At 43.8% G+C, this 23,440-nt stretch overlaps 1 long non-coding RNA gene across 1 annotated transcript in view; it reads left to right on the top strand.

Moving 5' to 3' along the window:
- Nucleotides 1-5,527: 5,527 nt before the first annotated feature.
- The window catches only part of LOC134169574 (uncharacterized), a 67,884-nt gene continuing 49,971 nt past the window's right edge, over nucleotides 5,528-23,440 (top strand). Inside the window, exon 1 of the long non-coding RNA XR_009966926.1 lies at nucleotides 5,528-5,600. This is a non-coding gene — a long non-coding RNA (uncharacterized LOC134169574). The remainder of the gene's footprint in view (nucleotides 5,601-23,440) is intronic.

Genomic DNA, 23,440 nt, shown 5'->3' with positions numbered 1-23,440 from the left:
TTGCTGTGCTCTGCCAAACATCAGTGCAGTTGTGTGACTATAGCTGACACTTTTAGCTAGATCAACCAATGCTTTCTCATGTTGCAATATATATATATATATTTAAGTAAATAGATTCAGGGACAAATTGTCCAACAAGAATCTATAGCACAGAAGGGATTCTGGAGTCATCTTCAAAGTGTCTGCTGATATTTTTAAAATGACCTATGAGTGTCCCTCTATTTTGCAGGGAGTCCAGGGGGATTTTCAATATGATAGCTAGGTTATTAAATTACTGTTGGAAATGTGGAGTAGACCTCCAGTGGCAAATATTTCTGTGAAAACATTGGCATGCACTTCATTTGGTGAACTTTCCTCTATTGTTTCTTTTCTAAAATCAAAATAAACCTTAGAAATACATTGGATGAGGCATGAAAACAAAATAAGCCTATTTTGTTGCATTGCCTGATAAGCAATTCAATCTAACTGGTAACAAATGTTGGACACAGCTACTTCTAGCAGATACTTGAAGTCCAAGATGCCTTTGAACTTGCACATAAAATGAGATGAAGTTACTGTTCCTTTTCTGCTGATTTTGACTAATGCTGATGAGGGACATCCCCTTGTACCAGCATTTCATTGCACAGTGCTGACTGACAGAAATGTGTTGCACTCAGTAACACTGTGAGAAGGTTCCCGGGGATGGATTTTGGGCTCAGAAAGGCAGAGTGAGTGGCAGGAAGGTGATGGAGGAGATGGACACTCAGACCTGTGACACTTCCCTGTAATGTGCCTGGTTTGGAGATCTGCATGGGAGTGTCCATCTCACATCTATCATCCTGATGACCAGATTATACTGGCAGGAGCTCTAATCTGGTCAATGCTTCACTGTTTATACAAATTAACTGGTTCCAGCAGAAGGGAGCTAAAAAAAAAAAAAGCCTTTAGTGAGCAGGAAAAGGACTTGAACCTGAGCCTCTTGCACTGAGATGAGTAGTTGCGTGTGTCCTTTTTAAATGAAAAAGACAGTTTTGATTTTGACCATTAACAAAACCAACCCATAGAGTTCATATGATGGATTTCTCAGTGCTTTCAGGCCCTTTATGGAGAATTTTGATTCAGCCCTTTAATAATGACCTCAAAATTTAAGGCATTTTCCTTATGACCTCCTAAATTTTCAGACTCGGGGGTGCTAGAATAAAATATTTACAGACTCTGCTGCCCTAGGCTGTGTGACACTGTTTAACCGGATCCCCATCTCAAAAGCAGTGCTAAGCCTCTCCACCACCTTGCACTGAATAAACCCAGTCTGATTACTGATGCTGTAACCATCTTTGGATCTCCTGGTACCTTTCAGGACAAAATCCTGTATCTGGCAGTTTTCCTGGGAAGAAAGGCCCCAAGGTCCAGTTCTTTAACCCCAAAAATTCATGCTAGAGTAGCATGGCTCCAGCCATTTTGCGAGAGCTCATTAACCCCCAGAAAAGAAAAAGATATGATAAAAAACAATGGACACTGGAATAGCAGAGATATGTTCTAAGGACAGGAAGTGTTATTTTTAAACTGTTTCAGAGGGTTAAATCAACAAAATCCTTAACTGTTCCCTGCAGACTCCATTCACATCTCTTTGGAAACACGAGGTCTGGACAGCATCCCCAGGCCAGATCGCACATCCTGCTTTCTGAGCTGGGACCCCTTGGACATGCCTGTAGAGTGGCTGTGAGCAAACTGGCCCCTTTCCACACTTGGTTTCTGGTGCTATGGCTCAGTCCAAGTCACATCCAGCAGTAGTGTTTCCACCAGGTATCGGACTCTGCAAATAAAAGCCTTCTTTGATATTTGACATCAGCACAGTGCAAGAAAACTGGGAGGCCAGATCACGAAATCAATTAAACTGCCAAATAACAATTACAGTTACAATAACAATTAAAATGCAAAACAGCAATTACAATGTAAAATAACAATTACAGTGGAAAATAGAGCTTGGGGGAGGAAACATCAAGGTCTACAAACCAAAGCTAAGATCACTGCTATTTGTGCTGCCTTTCCTAGTAATGGAAAAATGCTGAGATGATTCTAAAAGCAAAATAATAAAACATGACCCAGGTCAGCTCCCTGAATCCTGATGTTCCTGATGTGTGGGAAACAGAACTGCATCTCTGTCATGCACTCCAATTCCATTTCTTTGCAGCAAGGTAATCAGCAGTTTTGTGGTCATAAGTTAAAGCTGAAACAAAGTACTACAATTCTGCAGATGCAAACAGAATGTATTGACACGTACAGGGCCCTGTGTTTTACAGTCACTTAAATGTTTTGTCTCACCACAGGAAAACACGCAATTTGCTCATTGTTTAGCCATGTGCTCCGGAGCATTAAGAGGAGTGATCATTGATAAAATGGTAATAACTAGAGGGGGAGTGCAGCTCCATTTTCTCACTTCAGCTTGCCAAGATGTGGGGAGCTGACTAAGCACTGTCCAGGCTTGGAGTGGACAGAGAGCAGATCTGGTTATCTTATATATTGAGTGGAAATATGCCAAGGGGGAACTGCAATCTGAAACTAGCTCAAGTGGTTTGGCACAGAATGTGATATAACCTTCACATCAATAGCATTACCCATGAGATGCAAAACAAAGGCCACGCTATTGTATAAAATCATTCTTCCCTCTGGGCAGAAACGGATCTTGCTTCCTCACTGCTTGCCAGCTACCCAAGTTGGTTAGTAATTGTTTAAGTTCATGCTGATGAATGAATGGTAAAACTGAACCAGAGCTGCAGAACACAGTTCAAACGGCAAGATAAAAAGGATGGATAATGCACAGAGAGCAGTGTCCAGAAGTGAAATGTGAAAATGATGACAAATGAGAACTAAGTTTCTAAATGGCAAGAAAGCAACACATGGAATGGATAAAAATTTAAGTGAAACATAGAGGGGGTAGCACCATGTGGCCTCTCTTGCCACGTGTTGCTGATTTTCTGGACATTTGAGGGTAAATTTTCAGGTTTGCCGTTCTGCATCACTGGTGGAAGTATTACCCTTTCTGCTCCAGAGCCAGCCTGGAGGTCTGACTCTGTGGGCACACTGCCAGCCTCACTGGGGACAGGTCAGCCCTTTGGAGTACACACGAGTTGGGCTTCTAGGATTTTTCCTGGTCTCTTCTATTATTCTTCTACTGAAGTTTAAATTTTGCTTGATTTTACTGTATGTTCTTACCAGTTTTGAGTTGGGTGAGTTTTCTTCTTAATAGAGAGGGCAAAAGTCTGTTAGTACCTATGGAGGAGGAAGGGCTGTCTGCAGGAGGCGCAGATATCTGGTGAGTTCAGACCATGATCTATAAGGGATAGGGGAAAGAAACCTTTCTCTTTTAAAAGTAATATGTTTAAACCTCTGAAAATTAATGTTCTGCTCTGTGTATTTTGTGTAGCAGTGTAAAGTGAGGACCCTTTGGGTCATAGTTGTGAAGAGCGATGTGATGTGTTAGCTCTTCTTTTTCCTGCAGAGAAGAAAATTGAGTCATTTTATGATTATTTATGTCAAGATGGAGCTGTGATTGTCCATGTGGCACAGCAGCTTCTCCTGCAGGCAGTGCCATGGATGTCAGTAGGAGTGCTTTTTCGGCACGGGATGACTCAAAACAACCTGTAACCAGCAGTAACCCATAGATTTGGGGACATTCTGTGTTGTATTATGTCTCATTAATTCACACATTCAGAGATTAAAGGCTAGAGGGGACCCTTAGATCATCCATACTAGCTTCCTCCTACCTCAGGCTGTTTAACCTCACCCATCCACCCCTTTGCAAAGCAAGAAATCTGTATTTAGCTTGCACATGTCTTCCAGGAAGGCATCCAGTCTGGATTTGAAGATACCAGGAGACAGATGATCCATCACTTCATTGGGTAGTTAATTTCAGAGGTTAATCCTCCTTGCTCTGAAAACACAATGACTTATTTCTCATCTGCATTTGTCTGGCTTTAGTCCTTACCCAGTCATTCTTGCTGTCTTCCCTCATTCTTAAATAGCCTTTATGTGTCTGCTATTTTCTCCCCAAAGTTTCTTCTTTCCTGTAGCCCAAGCATTTCTTAATCTTCAAAAGAACATGCTCTGTAAGTGTGTGCTGAGCAAGCATTGAGGTCACTGTGCCCTCCTCTCCAGTGAAACACCTCCTGCCTTTCTATGTCCTTCAGAAGTCAAACACCGGTGTAGTCCATGGTGTTGCAGCCCTGTCCTCCCTGCTCCTGCATGCCCAGGAAGGACTGTGCCCTCCTGCCCGTGCTTCTTGGGACCCTTTTTGCCATAGCATCTCTCTGGAGGTGCGTGACATCCCACCCCTGCTCTTAGCCATCTGCGCTGAATATAGCCATGGTAAAACTCATTTTATCTCGCTAAAGTAAGCAATCCAGGTGACAGATTGCTCTCTCCATGTCTACAACACTGTGAACTCTCAGTTTGCACCCAGATGTTACCAGTGATATATTTTACTTCTAATCAGAAGTTTCTAATCAGCTTCCTCATCATTTCTTTTACTGTACTCGTGAGCTGCAGCAAACCAATATGCCACATGCTTTTGTAAAATATTGTTTTAGTAACAGGAAAGAATTGGAAAACCTTGAGCCAAAGGGATTATTTGTATTTTTACTTCTAGTTTTGTCTTTAACAGTTACATCTCTATCTGCTCCATCGGCTGCTGCACAGAGCAGCTTGACCCCAATCCGGGCTTGGTTCTGAGGTTATGAACATTTACTCACTGATTCACTCCATGCACTGTGGCTTTTGTGAAATGGATTCGTTTAGAAGTTTAATTACTGGAGATTAAATATATGACAGCAGAGGTAAACTGGAACATAATACTGATGCTCAGCCAACCCTGATGCTGCATATTTGACTCGCTCAGCAAAACCCCACCAGATGTGTAGAATCACCATTTACCTATGGACATTTTCAGGGTGCTGTTTGTAAGAGCTGGCTTTTTCGTCTGTGATTTGTGTGATGTTGGAGGATTATGTTAAAAGTCCTAAAGTCTGCACCTCCTTTCCCACCTGTGAACATCTTACACGTGTCCACACTTTTCCCTTGGGATGTGCATTGGGTGCATGAGTGGATTTGCAAATCAGTATCTACCTGCCCCTGCTGCAGAGGCTGGGAAGAGTGAGTGCGGCTAACACTGCTCGCTTGGTGGAGAAGGAATGGGGCAGCTCTTTGCCCCTGTATGTCTCTTGTGTCTGATGGAGCTGGCAGGGCTCCAAAGGCACATTTGGAGACTCCTCCTCCTCGGGATCATAGAGTGACACTGAGATGTTGCCTTGTTCATCCACTATGAAAGACCAGCTGCGTCTGGAATACTCCCTATAGACACCAGTCCAAACTAAACCTTGTTACTGAGAATTTTCACCTGCCCAGAGGATGTGCTCCAGCATTTAATGAGCATTATTGCAGGGAGCAGCCTGAGTGCAGCTCATCCACCTGTGGTGGAGCATTAGGAGTATGCGCTGGCACCATGAAGCTCATTAAAAGCACTGATGATTCAGTCTTGTTTGCTTGCTAGCTGAGGAGGCTTCCTGGAGGTGGTGTGGGCTGCAGAGAGCCTGTCCTCTAGCCCTCTCTTTGTGGGTGTTTTGCAGGTAGGTGCGAGACTCTCTGTGCAACTGCAGGGTCACTCATGAGGGGGAAGAGTAAAGAAGCAAGCACCTATTGTACAGGTTGTTTCCCTACTGTCAGTATGGCTGTGTGATGGTTCTCCTTGCTGTATGCAGATGGTTTGCTCTCATACTCTCAGACCAAGGGTACTGTACTCACTGCTCCTGGATGTGCATTGCAGTGACTTTCTACTGGCACTGCTCAGGGGTAAGCAGTAAGCAGGGAGGAGGTTTGCAGAGGGCATTTAGCTGCTCCTCTATTTCCTGATACAATTTTAGCTGGCTGTGTCTGGGCCATTCTTTTCTTGCTTCATCTGAAAATATAGGTCTAGCAGTTGGTGCAGGCACATGCTGTAATACCCCCACCGATTTCATTAGCCTACACTGATTCAAATCAATATAAGAATGGTTTTTAAATAAGGGAAGGGGGAGGTCAGAATGGATTTGTCATGCTATGCAGAGTGATGTGCTCAGACACAGATCAGTGCTGGCACTAGCTTGGATTAGAAGTAGAAAGGTCTGGCAGGTCCCTCCTCTTAAAGTTGGCCCTTCTGCCACGGCCATGGTGACACAGATGGACCTTGTGCTCCCCATGTGTGCTTGCATGCTATGCACCCTTTCAATAATAAAATATATGATTTTCTGGATTTGTAATTAGAAAATCCTGGCTGCTTCCAACACTTTCCAGCAGTTCAGCTAAAAGTTAATTTTGAGAAATGTGGAATCGACTGCTGTACCTCTGGATTCCAGAACACATCTCTCCAAGAGATGCCTTTCTGGAGACAGCAATATACCACAACCATAATTTTGCAAGGAGAAACAATAGCAGCATCCTCATACAACAGGGATTGCTCTTTCATGCGGTAAGGTCAGCACCACCCCCACTGCTCCATAGGAGATTACACTTCAGTTACAAAGCACCAAAAGCATGAAAATAAATCACTGCTTTGCCCTGTCCAGTGGGTCAGAGCTGGGCAGCCAGGAAAGGCTCCAGCCCCCTGGCTGGGGGTCTCCCTGCACCTCCCCAGCAAGCTAAGCCCTGACTGCAGACATGTTCTTATGGTTATTTTTAATACATTTCAGCTTCTCACTGTAGGTTTTGGCACCCACACCCCCTCGAGGCTCTCGCGTGCTGCTTGGTTCAGCACAGATTGCTGGATTGGGCTGAGTTGTGACCTTTTAGCGCTGGGGTGGCAGCTGCTTAATCATAGACTCTGTGCAAAAGATGCAGGATCACACATGCAATCTTCATGGCTAAGAAGAGCATGAACTTGAAGCATACTAAGGGCAGCTGAAAATAATTACTTTCTAGCTGGTCTGGTGGAGACTGGCCCTTAGAAACCATTTGATTTGTTGTAAGTTTCCTATACTCAAATGTATGATGAGATGAGCCACAATACTCCTTTCTACAGTTCTGTGGTCTTTATGTGCTGTGCTTCGAGCCAACTTTTAAAGTTCACATCGATATGCCAAGGAAAACTTCCTCAACAAACACAGTTCCTGCATCTGTGCAGTAGCTGGTTTTCAAAGTTAAGCATCCCTGCTGTTTCACGTTTTTTTAGATGCCAGCAGTGATTAGACATTACCATGGGCTAATTGCTTGTACAGTTTCAGTTTTTACCTTGCAGCCGCCTTGAAATTTACAGCTGCAACACCACGAACAAACCGCGTGCTCTCAGCAAATACAAATTAGTCAAAAACAAAACAAAACTGCTTTTTCTTGTGCTTTGTTTGCAGCTGTTTATCCCAGAATGGGAGAGCTGCTTACACCTCTCCATCTGAACTTTATAAACAGACATTACCCAGGTCTATGGTGACATACATTCAATGTCAGCCCTGAGCTCAGCAAAGACACCTTCCCTGCTCAGAGAGAAATACTTGCATTTGCGATTAGTACTGTGGATCTCAAGGTTTTTCTTTCAACGCAAGGGATGGTGAACTCTTTGTGGAAAGGATTTGTGACTCGTGTTTTTCATGTATTTGATACTGCTGTTCAAACCAGATTTATGCAAAAGGAATGCTATTCCTGCTGTAATTACTGCAGGTGCACCTAGGAATCAACAGACAGGGCTGAAAACACATTGAGGGAAGTAGCTGAATTGTAGAATAGTTAGGGTTGGAAAGAACCTTAAGCTCATCTAGTTTAAAGTTCATCATGCTGCAAGTGCTGCTGCTCAGCTCCAGACTGGGGCATGTAAGCCATTGTTTGGAAGTGTTATGGACAATTTTTTCCCATGAATAGCTTGTGTGGGTTTTAAGGGAAAAAAAAGGCATGCAGACATGTACCCAGTGGTGACTCTCTGGGGCAGTGTCACACAAGGGTTAATGTCTTGGTCTCCAGAATGAATTTCTGTATTAACCAAGCTGAGTGTCTCTAGGACAGAAGCATGTGTACAGCAGGGTGTATAACCTCCCTGTAGCAGAGCATCTGTAGCTGACATGACATGTGTTTCCAGCTTGTCCTGACTTCAAAGAGCTGCCCTGGCCCAGGCATTGCCACCTGAAAGAGCGAGGAGGAATCACCTTGCTGCCTTGTGCAGATTTTGGCATGCCCTTATTAGACTCAGATGCTGGAACATATGCTAATGCTGGAGAGCCTACATCATGCCTGCGGATGTTTGCTAATCCCAGATTTCAGAGCCTCCCTGGTCTTGCCAGAACATCAAAGTTTAGCAGAGCATTGCAGCACAAGGAAATTACAAAGGGCAGCACATGGCAGGTAATGGATTAGGGTCTTTCAGAGGACTGAATGTTTGGATCAGTAAAATGATAGGTAATTATGAACGGTATGGGACTTGAGATGATTCCAGGATTCATTTATGTCTAGCTGCTTTTTTTCTCTTGTCAGCATTTCCTCTGTCCCTTCCCCAGTATTCCCGATGGGCAACAATGCAAGAGGCCAAGCAGTGCCTGAGAGGGCAAAACTGCTGCCCATCTTCTCCTTCTGTTCCCATTATGGATCTGCTTCCAGGTGCTGTTGGGCTCGACCCTGCACTGATTCCAGAGGCTGCTCTGTTGTTAGCAGCTCTTAATCTTGCCTGCTACAAAAAACATATGGCGAATTGGTCCTTCTGCCCTGTTTTATGGGGACAAATCCCCAAGCAAAGATCAGCACGTGAGCTCAGACACATACGTACTCCCATGAACGCTAGTGAATGCCAAAACAAAACTAGGAATAAGTAACAAAATGTGAAGCCACTTTGGTAAACTCTGCTTTTAAAAGCATATATTTGAGTAATTGTAACAAGATGTTTAAACAGCCTGGGTCAGTTTTAGTTCCTAATTCTAGGAATGGCTTTAAAACAAAATGCTACGCTGCTGTTTACTGGACATGGACAAAGTGCAGCCTGGTGAAGTAGGGAAGTGGATGGTTATATTGCATAGGTTGAGGGGACTGTAACTTGGCTTTTCTCTCTCCAGGCATAACCAGAGCCAATAATCTGCCACTCAAAAAGCTGCCTGAAGTGTTGATGTGCTGGTGAAAGCTGGGTGGGTCTGTAGCAAGGGCTCTCCTTGCCTCCTGGCTCAGCAGATGCATGTGCCCACTGGTTGGGCTGCTCAGGGGCAAAAAAAAACAAGCAAGCAGAAGGTCATAAATTTGGAGTGTACTAACCTGCAACAGCTAGTAAGGCCAGAAGAGTCTCTGTGCTGTTTGAGTTAAGGCACAATTTCTTGAAGCATTTTCCATCTATCATGACTTCTAACAAAATCTGTACTCCCTCTACTTTCTGCTTTCTAATCTCTACTTCTCTACAGCCACTGTTGCTCCCACCTCTCCAAAAGCCCTCATCCTCTGTGGACTCCTAAAAATCAACACGAACTCCAAAGCAATGCCATTTCCAAACAAAAACCATCAGCAGAGTTTCCCCCCGTGGTCCTGTGATGTTACACAAGTACTGTAAACGCTACGGGGAAGGTTCCATCCTATTTCCCCATGTGAATTCCTTGGCTGTATAAAGATTCAGGATTTACTATGTAATCCAGGTACCTTTTGATTTGAGCTATAGCTGTATTAGTCACACAGGAGAGGAGGTAACATGTTTCATTGGAGCTGTTGGGAATTGATTGTGGCCAGGAAATGAGAAAATGTGGCTGTCCCTCACCTGCCTTTTCATTGCTTTCCTCCCTCCATGCTCCAGTCTCTCCTAACACATGGGGAGGCATTCAGTGGCCTCAGGAAAGCATTTGTGTATGTGCTGTGCTCTCTCTGGAGACCAGGTAATACCTCGCTACTGTTAGTAGCAAGTACATTTATTTCCTTAGCCAAAAAATGGCAAAGCTCGACCTGCAACACTGGTGTCTCTAAAGCTTTGACCAGTAGGTCATTACAATATCTGCACCCCAGAGCACCAGCTAGTCTGTTTATTGCTTTTCTTCCTCTCTCCCTCTTTTTGTCATGAGCAAGAAATAAGAAACTGTCCTTTCCCCTACTTACCTCATTAGGACTTTAATAACTGAAAGCACATTTTTGGCAATTAATGTTGGCAGTCATCAGCATTTATTTCTTTTTTTTTTTTTCAAACAAGTCTGAACCTTTGCAACAGCCTCAACAAAAAAAAAAAAGAGGTTGGGGTTTTTGTTCCCCTGTCTTTATTTTTGGAAGCTTCAAAAAAGAAAGTCTGTACCACTGTTGTGTAATGTTCTTGAGTGGAACAACTTTCTATACAGCTAGCAAAATAATGGGGTTTACAGCTTTTCCAGCTGTTTTCTGTGATGCAATGTAAACAGTAAGAGTGATAGCTTTCCTTGGAAAGGCTCTGTGCAAGCCATACAATTGAATTCCAGCAGGATAAGGTTAGGCTATGCTGTCTGCTGCTGCTTGTTGTTCTTCTCAAATTTCTGAGTCAGCAAAAACAGTGAGGAGAAAACATGCAGCTATCTTACCATCGCCCATTTTCATTCCTTCCCCGTGCCAGAAGGAATGCAATAAAATTGATGTAGGGACACAGGGAGTTACTGAGGAAGTTTTTGTGGCTTCTAGAGGAGAAGCTCTGGGCTTTGTATTGTGGGGAAAAACCATTCTCGTGGCATTTCCAGAAATAAAAACTTGCAGAATAAGGGAGATTTCATGCCCTTGTGTAAGAAGAGCTGTGCAAAGCAGGGGCCTATCCATCATCAGTAGTAGTCATAAGTTGCCTGGATTGGCCCTTTCTGTGAAGTGCTGCATGGATAGATGTAGCCATGGGTGCTCCGGTTAGACACCAGGCAGCTCTAGTATCAACTGAGCCTGTTTTTTGCCCATCCGCATAAATTTTTCCTTGTGAAGGCACAAAGCATATGATTTCACCATAGTGGGGAAGTTGGAAGCAGGCACAGGGTGAGAGAAGTGGAAGGAGGTAGTGTACCATTGAGGTTGATTTGATGCTGCTGGCCCGAGAGCCGTGCTGGAGTAAATCTCAGTAGACCTAAGAGCTGGGGGTAGAAGCTGAGCTGGAGCCAATACAATGGCATGGAGCCATAATACCATCCTGAAATAGTGCCCAAATGACAATGAAGCACCAGATTTAGATGGTGAAAGTGCCTGGTTTTAGTATCTAAGGTAATAACCTGCTCTGTTACTGAGACAGTGCTCTCCATGTGGGAGTGAGCTAGTGGAAAGCTCAATAAATCTTGTCTGCAAGAACTGCAATTTCACATGCCGATGAAGCATGAATGAAGCCAAAGACGAGCTGAAACATCCTCTGAAAATGGATAAACCCTTCTAGAGCTCAGAATCCACTTGAGAGCACCTTGCTGAGGATAAAACAATCAACAAAGTGAGTCTATTTCTTTAGTTGTAGGGCTGAGCTTTCTAAAGCAACCATGGCCTTTTATTAAAGCCAAGGTAAAGCCATGGAGGAGGCTCTGTACTGCTTCAGCTCCCATTGAAATCCACAAGCCCAAGATGCCTTTACACACCTAGACATCACATACCTGCAGATGCCTCAGCTGTAAAGGTACATTTCTTGTAAACACTGTTATTTTATTGTTGAACTTCAAGAGGGAAAATCAAGTGAAAGATGGCAATGCTGCCATATCCGATTGCACTTCTCCGTTACACTTTATCCTTCCACGATCTCTTCAGCTGGTGAGAAATGACAGGGTCTGATGATGATTTTGTGCCAAGAGAAATCATCTGAACCTGAACATAGCCTTCCAATGAGATGTTTTAGTGAATTACAGAGGTGAGGTTTTTTCCCTCTCTGTTTATGTGCAACAAGCCCTCTCCTGCCTCCTCCACGCCTGTCTTTTTCTATGGCTGCAACGTCTGGTCATGCCCTGCTCCACGGAGAAGAAGCCAGGCATGTCTGAAATGTTTGTAGCTGTTGTTGCCAAGAGACAGGAGGAGGCTCATTGGGTCTGTGAGCCAAGCTGTTAGCTACTGAAAGTGTACCAAGGCAGGGGGTGCAAATGTGCAGTGACAGGTCTCTTCTTAGTGAGAGGACTGAAGGCAATAAGCAGCATCTTCAAAGCAATTTTGGGTCATTCCTTTAGGCAGACTAAACTAGAAGGCAAAGTACATTGATGTCAATGGTGGGTAACCATGCAGCTGAGAACAGAACAGAGTAATAGTTCTGGTGCTTTGATCTAGCTGAGACACTGGTATTGATCGATGCTCTCAAGTGAATTGTGAGCAGGATTCAGCAATGATGTTTATCACAGTCTTTCCCCTAAAATCTCCAATTCCTGTTGAATCAACAGCTGCAGGAAAAAAAAAAAAACAACTGGTATGAAGAGCTAGGAGAGAAACAGGCTTCCTGTGCCCAAAGATTTTCTAAATTTCAGAGATTTTCCAGTTCTGCATCAACACAAGGCCTTCCAAAATGATCTTCAGAAAAAAGATTGAAAGAGGCATATTCAGGAACAATAGAGAGCTAGAGGGCAAGGCCAGTTGTGTGGGCTTTGGGAGGTGAAGCTTGCTCTGAGTAATGGTGCAGACTCGAACTTGATTCTCCCGTGTTCCTGACAAGCTGTCCAAGTAGGCAAATCCTTAACCTCTGGTGAGTCTCTTACCACAGAGTAGGTCCTATGCTGAGGAGCACTAGCCAGGAGCTGAGAAACCTTTCTTGAGCAATGTCTCATCAGCATCAGTACATTCTCACAGAGTCATTTCATGAGCTGACATCTCGCAGTGTAGATCTTTCACTCGCAGAGTCCCAACCTCTTCCAAATACAATATTCTAACATAAACACCAACGTTGATGAAAGATAGATAGTCAAACAAATGTTCGAATACTGTGTCTCAGTGGTGCTTTCATGGTATCATCCAGTAAGCAATACAGCATTTTCCTGCAAGACTGCTAGAGTTTTCCATCACCTACAGATACTGACTGCAGTGCATTGGGATCTGCAGCTAATCAAGAGATACATCAGGACAGAAACCCTCTGATTGTTCAAATACCTTTATCCACCTCTGCCTCATATGCGTGTTCCATGCACAGTTTATTTTAGCCTGATACCAGCTATTCAGGGGAAACTCACTTGTACACAAGTTTCTTGGAGAAACTCCTGCAGCTCTTTTAGAAATACATAGCTATGAGTATTCTGTCATCGAACCTTTCCAAACAGGGTTGAAATAAATTCTGTTATCAACTAAGGATTCCTGCAGTGTTATCAGAACAGTGTTGTTAATGTGCCACTTTACTGCTGTTCTGCCCATAACTTCAAGATTTTTAGTGTTCATGTTTGCCTAAAAACCTCAGCTTCTCTTTTTCAAAATACAATTTTCAATCTTCATGGTTGGCTTCATCTTGGGTTTAAACATAGAATCATAGAATAGTTAGGGTTAGAAGGGACCTTATGATCATCTAGTTCCAACCCCCCGCCATGGACAGGGACAACTCACGCTAAACTGTGCCACCCAAGGCTCTGTCTAAGCTGGCCTTGAGCACTGCCAGGGATGGAGCATTCACAACTTCCTTGAGCAACCCATTCCAGTGCCTCACCACCCTAACAGGAAAGAACTTCCTTATATCCAGTCTAAACTTCCCCTGTTTAAGTTTTAACCCATTACCCCTTGTCCTGTCACTACAGTCTCTAATGAAGAGTCCCTCCCAGCATCCCTATAGGCCTCCTTCAGATACTGGAAGGCTGCTATGAGGTCTCCACACAGCCTTCTCTTCTCCAGGCTGAACAGCCCCAACTTTCTCAGCCTGTCTTCATACAGGAGGTGTTCCAGTCCCCTGATCATCCTCGTGACCCTCCTCTGGACTTGTTCCAACAGTTCCATGTCCTTTTTATGTTGAGGACACCAGAACTGCACACAATACTCCAGGTGAGGTCTCGTGAGAGCAGAGGGGCAGGATCACCTCTTTTGATCACCTCCTTTGATACGGTTGGCTTTCTGGGCCGTGAGAGCACACTGAAGCCGGCTCATGTTCATTTTCTCATCAACCAACACCCCCAAGTCTTTCTCCGCAGGGCTGCTCTGAATCTCTTCTCTGCCCAACCAGTAGCTGTGCCTGGGATTGCTCCTTTAAGTCTCTATATCCAAAAAGCTAACTAGAAAAATCCCTTATGTGTTTTGTTCATTCAGTTTTTAATTTTCTTTTTTTAAGGAAAACTGTTGATCCTAAGTGCCTTGTTATTGTGAAAGACTAGCAATGACCAAGGTTGCATTACTTGTATAACCTTTGTATCAAAAACAAACATGTGCTACATTAAAAGCCATATTGTTTAAAATTAAACTTAATGTTATTACCATGGAAGATAGAAGGAAAGCTTTATTGCAAATAGAGTTTACCAAGACAAAGCCTAGATGCTGGAAATCTCCAGTCTAATTGCTGCACAGGTTGATAATGGAATGATTAATGCCTCGACAAAAGTACAGAGCATTAGACTAGGGATGCAGAAAAAGTTTTTAGGCTAAATTACAGCTAATAATTATAAGCACATTATTCAGGGACAATGCAAGAGAACCTAAGGATGGAAAACTTCACTCAGCAATGCTTTGAATAGGCATGGGCAGAGGAAATATGAGTTGCCAATGCTGCAGCTGTTGAGGTTACTGTTATTGGTGTGTCACCCTGGGACCCTGAGCAAGGGACCTGCCCCACTGTGGACAATGCAGACCTCTCTGTGGGCGAGAGCAGGGTCATGCCCGCCAACAGCAAGTTTTGCCCATTGAACTGTTCTTTTTTCCTTTCTAAGTCATTGTTCTTTATTATCTCCTTCCTGCAGAGGCCCCTGACTTTGGCTCAGCTGGTGAAGGGTGGCTTTGTAAGTCAGTTCCTCCATCAAGTACAACCTGGTGCCTCTTTGCTGTCTCTGTCATAAAGTCCCGCACAAACTGGCACCAACTCTCCTGCTAACCAGAAGTCTGATCTCTCCTTCCAGTGAGGGGCAGCTGAGCTTTGAGTCTATTTGCTAGCTTTGGCAAGCTCAGTGATTTCTTTAATCTTCCAGTATGTCTTTTCCTCCCTTCAAATGACTCTGGATCCTTTACTAGAAGGATGTTGTAAATCACTCCAGAACCTGGAGGGAAGGAAGTTAAGACACTCATCCAACTTCTAAGCATGCATCTGAAATACCTCTTTTGCTCTAACCGGTATCAAGGATGTTTTCACAAATTGCACTTTATGTTTTTAGGAAATGGACATGAACTTAATAGCTTCCTTATTGCTGTTTTTTTACTCCCTCTAGCCAGTGCGTGTATTCCTTGACTACGCAGTGTGGCAACTCAAAGTCAATGGTAACTGCATGGACACCTGTAGAAACTTGGCCTTGGATGTACTCATGGCCTCTTGGCAGGCCTTCTCCAATTTATCTGGGATTGAACCAGCAGCAATTGACTTTCAGGAAAGGACTAGTAATTTCCCTTTCCAAGCTGAGTGCCAGATTCTGGCAGGACACAAATGCCTGAGCTGGAAGAAGAGCAAGGCTCAAACTTGTCTGTCAACTAGAGCTGCATTGTGAGACAGTCATGCAGGGCAAGATGATTCATTTACCCTACTTCCTGCTGGAGTTACATTTAAAACTTGTTATATCCTTTACTTGGAGCATGATAGTTCCAGGCTCTATTTAGAGTGGAACACAAGGAGCCATAGCTCTGGCAGCAGCACCCACCCTGGGACCAAAGGCTGGATCACCTATACCTTGGTGCTGGCCAGTGCCCGACTCCATGGAAAGCTGGACCTGGCACCGTCTTGCCAGCAAGAGCAGATCAGGCTGCTTGGCTGTAAAATGTTCTTCAGTGTCTGTTCTAGCTGCAGGTGGTGGTGACAAGCAGCTCCCTGGCTGTGCATTAAACCCAGCACCCCTCTTTGTGCTATTAAGTGTATTCTTCTGGGCTGACTAAATTACCACTGGACATCTGTAAAACACATTTATGTGGCTAGAAGGTTTCTGTAGACAAAGATGGGTTAGCTCTAGCTACCCTCCCACTTTAGCCCCAGGGTATGTTTCTGCTGTGGACGTCTCCAGTGACAAACAACATTCAAGAGTTAACAAAAGGCAAGAGAAGCATTTTTGGTCTGTGTTATTCATTAGTTGCTGGAAGCTTGCGCCAAACAAATTCTTATTGTTACGGTTGATTTGTGTGTAGATAGCAATGGATATACCTCTGAGAGAAAGGGAATTCTGTATATAGGAACCTGTCTCCAATGGTTCATGTTTTTATGGCTTTCCAGGCACTGCGCTGAGTATTGCACGTTATTAATACGTATGCTATCTGATTGCTGAAACCCAGGGGGATACATTTGCTTTTCCTCATTCCTCAAACTTGCAAAAGTGCATTCATATGTTCCAATTTTTGCATGGTTACTGGCTTTATTGGCTTTGTTGGACTATTCACAATATTGTGTTAGGCATATATGCTTTTTGGAAGGAACAGAACCTTATTCTGACTTTATTCATAAAGAAAAAGATGTGATAGGTTTGGGACAAATGCAGTTCTTCTGTTCTGTGTCCCTGCAGTGTATAGTTGTGGATTCCTCAGCCATGAATCCTGTACCTGTATACTACAATTACTTAAGGAATAACTACAAAATAGCTGTATACAAAGGTGATAGAGCACCCATGACACACTCTACCCTCCTGCACAAAGATATAGATTATGAGTTCCTTTAGACAAGTGACACTGCTCACTGCATAGGAGTCATGCATGGATTGTTACACTGAAATGTAACTGAAAAGTGTGCTAAATATTAGCAAATTTCACAAGTTCCTTATGGTGCAAGTAATTTTTCTATTTGTGAAAGATCATTCAAAGAATATAAAGCACCAAAACCTTTCCTGTTGGCGGGGGCCTGTTAAAACTGGGAATCAAATTTACCTTCTAGCAACAGCTAATACTTGGCAAACAAATGTCTACTGAGCCCATCTGCTGAAGTATTTATGCCTTGCTCTCAGTCTGTATATGAAATATATTGCTAACATAGCGCTAGTCTAATTTAAAGCTGGGAGTGAAGCCATTGTGTATAGCAGAAGGCATGAGTGGGGGAAATCCAAAGATATTATTTTCCAGGCCATATTTGTTTTTAAATCCAAGGCATGCTGCAATCTGGTTATTCCAGAGAGGAACAGGGAAAGGGAAATTTCTCAAGAAGTATTGTTACGAACCATGAAGATAAATCACCTTTTTCAGAGCTGGCTTAGCAGTAGTCAAAGAAGCTGTAATTCCTAAGCTGGGAAGGAACTCGGTGTAACCCCTGTTCTGTGTGCCAGCCATAGTCTGCACCAGCAGAGCATTTGTTTAAAAGCTTAGTTCCTCCAATACCTAAGGGAATCCTGGTGAAAGGGAGCACCAATGACATCTGAAGTTACTAACGTACTATTAAAAGCAAGCCTGCAGTTTAAAGTTGGCAGTGCATGAATCTTTTGTGATTAGAGGAAGAAGAGTAACAGATAAGAAGATAAAGATATCTACCCGCGCTGACTCACAGTAGTTGCAGAGCACAAAGGAGAAATGGGGAACTGTGCTGCTACAAACAAGCCTCACTTCACCTGTCCTCTAACATTTCAATTTCTTTGAGTCATAACCACGCTTCACATATGCAGTTTTAACCACTAAAGGGCCAAGCAGAATCTGTGCTCATTTCTGGCCATCCAACTGGGTCAGAGTTTGATGCCTGCAGGAGGAAAACACAAACAGTCCTCTGAGAGCAAATTCCAGAGACATCCTAGACTGCAAGTGTTTGCTCCTAATGCTGTGATGCTCCAAAACTCCAGGATGGGGCTGAACTCCTTTGGGAAGGGAGCATATCATTGCAGGAGGATTCAGGTCTTTCCCAGTCTTCACACACCACCCCAGTACTGCTGTGGGACAGCCTTTTTGATGGACACATTATCTTTTACAACTGGGCAAAGGGGCCCCTCTCCTGGAAGAGATCTCCTGGGGAGGTATTTCATCTGCCATCCAATCCCTTCCTACTGGCTAAACGCAGTCAAAAGGCACTGCAGGATTAACCCTTGGAAGTCTGGTTCTATTCAGGCATTTGGGTGACTTTGGTCAGCAATTGCTTTGCAGACCTTAGGCATAAGCAAGCACAAGACGATGTCTTTGATTTTGCTCTTCAGTGTCCACAACTGAAAATGAGATCTGAAGTGCCAAAAAAATGAAAGCAAAAATAGAGTACAGAAATGTGTAACTCATCTAAGGTACTAGACAGTGACAGACTATATAAAATGTTATTGTTCAACAAACACTGTCTCTAATAAACTCCATTTATTAGTGTTAGCAGCTTGGCAACTTGGAAACCCCAGACTCCAGTTAAGTAAGGAAACAAAAAGCAGAGCCATATGATGATACCCATGAACTACGCAGCTGGTTTCTGTTTTTAAAGATATTCTACTTTCCATATTAAATAAAGCTGCTTAGAGTGCAAAAAATCCCATATGGCTTTCTGGAAAATGAGAACCAAGTTCCAAAATAAAAAAATCCCTGGCTGTGTACAGTCGTTAAAAAGAAAAGTGTGCTTTTTCCCTAACTAGCTACTGTAACATCAGAGATGAACCCACCCCAGTGGAGCAGGAAGTGGAGAGGCCTTCTGCTTCTGCTCCCAGTAGACACTTGGACCTCCGGAGATGCTGCAGTGGGAGCTGTAGATGTCCAGTATGATATGGGTGTAAGGCCAGGTCCTGCATCCCTACCTGCAATGGATTTCGGTAGGAATGGAAAAACCTCAGGGTTTAACATGAAAGCTCTTTACTCTTTCATAACAAGTTGACCTTCTTAACATCCTGGTAAGTGCAGTTTGAGCTTATATACCCATTTCTGGTTGCACCCCAGGATTTCTGTTTAAAGATGATTTACAGAGCCATAAAAATATCCCTATACTTTATAAATCTTACATATATTTGTGAAATGAAGATATATGAAGTACTGCCATATTTGTTTGAAAGTATTTAAAGCATCCCCTAATTAAATCTTCAGTTCAGCTACGGACGACAGTGAAAGAGAAGTTGGTTAATATTGCCATTGTTTTGGCCAGTCTCCTTCAGTATTTCACTTTCAGTGCTTGTCTGCTTTTTGATAATTGTATTACATGCAAAGTCCTGGAAAGCTTCCAGCTCTCTGTATCACAATCAGCACACTAGATACCCCTGAAAAACACACTTGTGGCATTGGCCTGTCACTATTGCCAGTAGCTGGTTCTGCTTGTGTATAGTGGTTACATGTACCTATGGCCAGGTAAAAATAGCTTAAGTTTTCTTAGCATGATTTTTGTATTTATAACACTACCATGTGATGTCAGAGTTCTTCTGCTCTGCTGGTTTCTGTACAGACACAAGCTGCAGGCCCAGGGACACCCATACAAGGGTGGCATTCTGGTGTCATGGACTTCTGAGGCAGGCTGGAGAGGTCAGATGGCAATATTTGTCTAAACCCACAGATGTCTCATTCATCTGGAGGCTGGAACAGGCACCTGCAAAACACTCATCCAAGTTTAGTTTGGATTTTACTAATGCTTCTGTGGTGTTTTCACCTGAAATTTCAGGTTTGAAGCCACCTTTCCTGCCAGTGTCAGGATTCACAAAGGACATGTGACGTGGTAGCCCCACGTCATTGCTCTTCTGGTGGGGAAGTTCTTTATAACCAGCTGTTCTCATGGAATCTGACAGCAGCTTTAGAAACATCCAAATGATACTTTACTGAGGGTTTTATAAAATAATTTTGAATGTAGAGCATAATTTTGTTCTATCATGTGCTGTCATAAGTAGCCTTTGAAGAATAACAAAACAATTTAAGCAGCAGCACATAAATTTGGGAAGGAGTTTTGGCAGACTGAATAGCTTTAGGAAGCAAATCTTTCCAGAGGCCAGGATGTAAGTAATAACACATTTATACACATGTGGATTAATATCACAGAGATAAAAAAGAAGTCAGAGAAAGTTGTCAACATTGTCCATCAGAGTTGGAGATTACTGGTGAACTGATGCTCCTTCTATGCAGCTCTGCATCCTGCTTCAGCTCTCCAAAGCCTTTGCAGGACTATAGCATCATTCACCTTGTGCTTGCAAACTATGGGGGGGGGCAAAAAGTCTTCAGGGTAGGTGGTAAGGAGATAGTGATTGCAGGATTCAGCCTGTGGGTGGCCTGGCTGGGTGCTGAATGATGGTTGAAGCCAGTCTGCAGATGGGCTCCTTCATGAAGAGCTGATTTGGGTTAACAGTCCCAAAGCCCTCAGTGCACAGTACATGGGCTGCAGTGACAGCAGTCAGCTCATCCCCTGATAAAGAGAGAAGTGCTATTGTCAAAACACAAAGCAGCATCTGGAGGGCTAGAAAGTGGAAAAGGCAGGATGGGAAGGAAAGAGGGATTCAGCCTCCCAGGACAACCAGATAAAAAGCCTTATACAAACTTTGTAGTAAAAGGCGAGTCTGCATTCAGAACTGGCAAGATGAAACAGTAACTTCTTTCTCTCTCATAGCAAGGAGATAAGCACAAGGTAAGCAGGCTGCTATTTTGGGGAAGTGAGCCCCATTTTCTGGATCTGCTGGCCAGGGGTCATGTTGATCTCAAAGAGGAGGTGAGTGACTTTTCAGCTTCAGTGAAGAAGAAATGAGGGGGGGATTCACTGGAGTGTGCAGGGCTACAGCTGCAAGTCTGGAGACAGAAAATCTTGCTAATTATGGACCAGGTTATTTATGAAGTGGGGGGCTGCATCTTGCAGGAGACAAACAGCTCTAACCCTAGAGAAATGCCTCCTGAGAGCCAGCAGCCTGGGAGATAAGCAGAGAGATCCATGAAAGGAAAGTAAATAAGTAAAACAGAGGAAGCAAATGGCAAACAGATGCTGTCTGAAGGCATGAGCATCCTGGGTCACAGTATGCCCTGTGGAGAGGTCATGTAAAAATGGTCCATGTCTGAGCTATGGTGCAAAGGGTGGGGAGAGGAGCTTTGCCTTGTTCCAAAGCTTCAATGACTGCAAGAGCTAAAAGAAGAAGAAAACAGTACAACTGAAGATGCTTGCTGTGTGGATTTGTCAGATCCAAACTCAATTAAATCCATGAGGCAGGAGAGGACTGCCAACTATTCAGCCGCATTCGCACTTATTGAATCAACCACCTCTTTCCTGCCAGCTGGGCTGTCATCTGATAAGCAGAAAAGAATCAGGCTGCAGGCATATAATAAAACCATTCTGAAGGCAGCGGTGAAATGCAGGCTGGTGATAGAAACTTCCAGAGCAGGTGAGGTTACCACTTGGGCTCCGGGAGAGCTGCTGGCACAGAGAAGTGCCACCTTCAGCAGTGCAGAAGGAGGCATGGGCGTGCCTGCAGTACAACACTGCAGTACGCTCAGCTTAAGGGCAGGACAATGTTCCCTCTGCACTTTACCTGGGGCACAAGGCTTTGCCAGGCCTTATTCTGAAGAGGTTGATGGATTCAAGGAGAATTTTGTTTAGTCTTGGTGGAGCCATTAAATAGTCAACTGGCAAACCTTCAAAGAAGAAGCATTAATACACCCATAAAAAACCAACATAGACTGGATCAGCAGCCACATAAAGGAAAAAAGAAAAAAAAGAAAAAAAATCCAGGAAAAGCAAAGAATGGCTTATCTAAGTGTAAGAACCACATAGCTGAACACTGGAAAGAAGTTTATCACCACTATCAGTGCCTCGGACAGGCCAGCTCATCTACCCAGAGTGAAGCATCCTGTGGATCAGAGATCAAGAGCTGCTGCTGGCATCCTGAGCCAGACAGGAGCAAGTGTCACCCCCAGTTTGGGGGAGCTGGCTTTCTGAAAGGCAAGCAGGGAAGAGCTGTGCCCAAAAGCCTGAAGATAAATTTTCCATAGATTCAGAACCTTCCTTCAGCTTCCTGCTTTAAGTCTTGGGATGGATGGTATAAATCAGCCTCAAATGAAGACAGGCTGAAAGATACATAAAATATCTTAGGGTATTAAGCCAATAACAAATCAAAATGGATCAAAGCAGGGAGCTGCTGTGTGTAACACAGACTACTGCACTGCCAATTCAAAGATTAATTCTGCTCCAGTTCAGTCATGGACCTGTCCTCGCCCTGGCTGCCTCTGTGTCTCCGGGCCTCCCTGTGGGATACAGGTCTCTTCTGCAGGTCATTGAAGGTGCTGACGCATCCCACATATTGTCCTCAACCAGGTTGAGGCCACAACCAAGTGGCTTCAACAGCCACTCAAGAAAAGCCTGCCCCTTCTGAGGAATATGAAATGCATCCCTTCAGGCCCCTCTGTTCCTGCTTCCTTAAGATTGAGCCACAATTTGAACACATTTGAGCAGCCTCGTTTTCTACCATGCTGCCTCCACATGCAACTGGAGGGAAAAAATAAAAGGTTCTGCATCTGCCCTCCAGCAGGTAAGCAACAGTTTTTACCCCAGTGCAGTGGTACAATCTTTCTCAGATGTTAGCCAGTCCAAAACCTGATGTCTTTTATGGTGAAGACTTACAAAAACATGGCATGGGATACAGTTTATTTTCAATGGAAGAAACATTACAGATATGATTTACTTTCCTTTTAGGAAAACTATATGTATTCCCTGGGAAAGGGAGAACATGATCGGAAAGGAAATGAGAAGTGACTCCATCACAGGGTTCAAACAGGACCAAGCCCAAGCCCTTTGAATATCTGAAAGGGGCCTATGCAACCCCAACAAAGACTTCACCTTTCTCCTGAACTCTATTTGAGTAGAAAAGTGGATGTTTTCTTTGCACCTCCCAAGTTCATGAGTTTCCTTCAGCCCAGTGAAAGAGGTGATGTATTTTGAGATACAGCTTGCTCAGAGAAGCCCTAAGAGATCGTGAGGTTTGGAAACAACACTTGGTCGAGACCCAGCAGAAGACTGCCAAGTACAGCATCACCCCATGAAACAGCACTGCCAGGTACCAAGGAATATGATAAGTAACAAAAGCCTGGGGAGGGGGTAAAGGAGGCAAGTAATGAATGTACAGGCCTTGAAGGAAGGAAAAGAACAGTCTGAACTGAGGGTTTTCAGTGTATAGAAGGTAACAGGAGAGCTTTGGAGAGAGCTCAACACACCTTGGAAGTGTCTTTACATGTCTGATCCAGGCCGAGTGACTCTGTAAGGCAGTTGGCATACCAGGATCTGATGGTAATGTCATTTAAAGAGAAAAGAGCTGTGGCCAAGTTTCAGATGTGCAGGATCACCAAGGGCTTGCACCTGCAGTCTGCTATATTACATATGCAGTCACTGTAAGCACATAAGCAGATTAAATGCAGACCTTAGGTGTACCGCTGGCTCATGCACTTCCAGGCAAATGCTCAGCACTTCTTTAAAGACATTGCAGTGTGTTGTAAGTATATAGTCCTGCTTTCACTGTGCCCCCAACAATGTCTTTTTCATAAAGACTTTATTTCACTACTTAACTGACATCTAACCCTGGTGGTAGAGGGAGTACAAGTTGCAACT

This window comes from Pezoporus occidentalis, unplaced genomic scaffold (assembly GCF_034315485.1).
Source record: "Pezoporus occidentalis ecotype Australia unplaced genomic scaffold, CSIRO_AGI_Poc_V1 ctg35, whole genome shotgun sequence".
Lineage (NCBI taxonomy): Eukaryota > Metazoa > Chordata > Aves > Psittaciformes > Psittacidae > Pezoporus > Pezoporus occidentalis.
The sequence above is the reverse complement of the archived record's forward strand: the minus strand, read 5'-3'. Positions and strand labels throughout refer to the sequence as shown.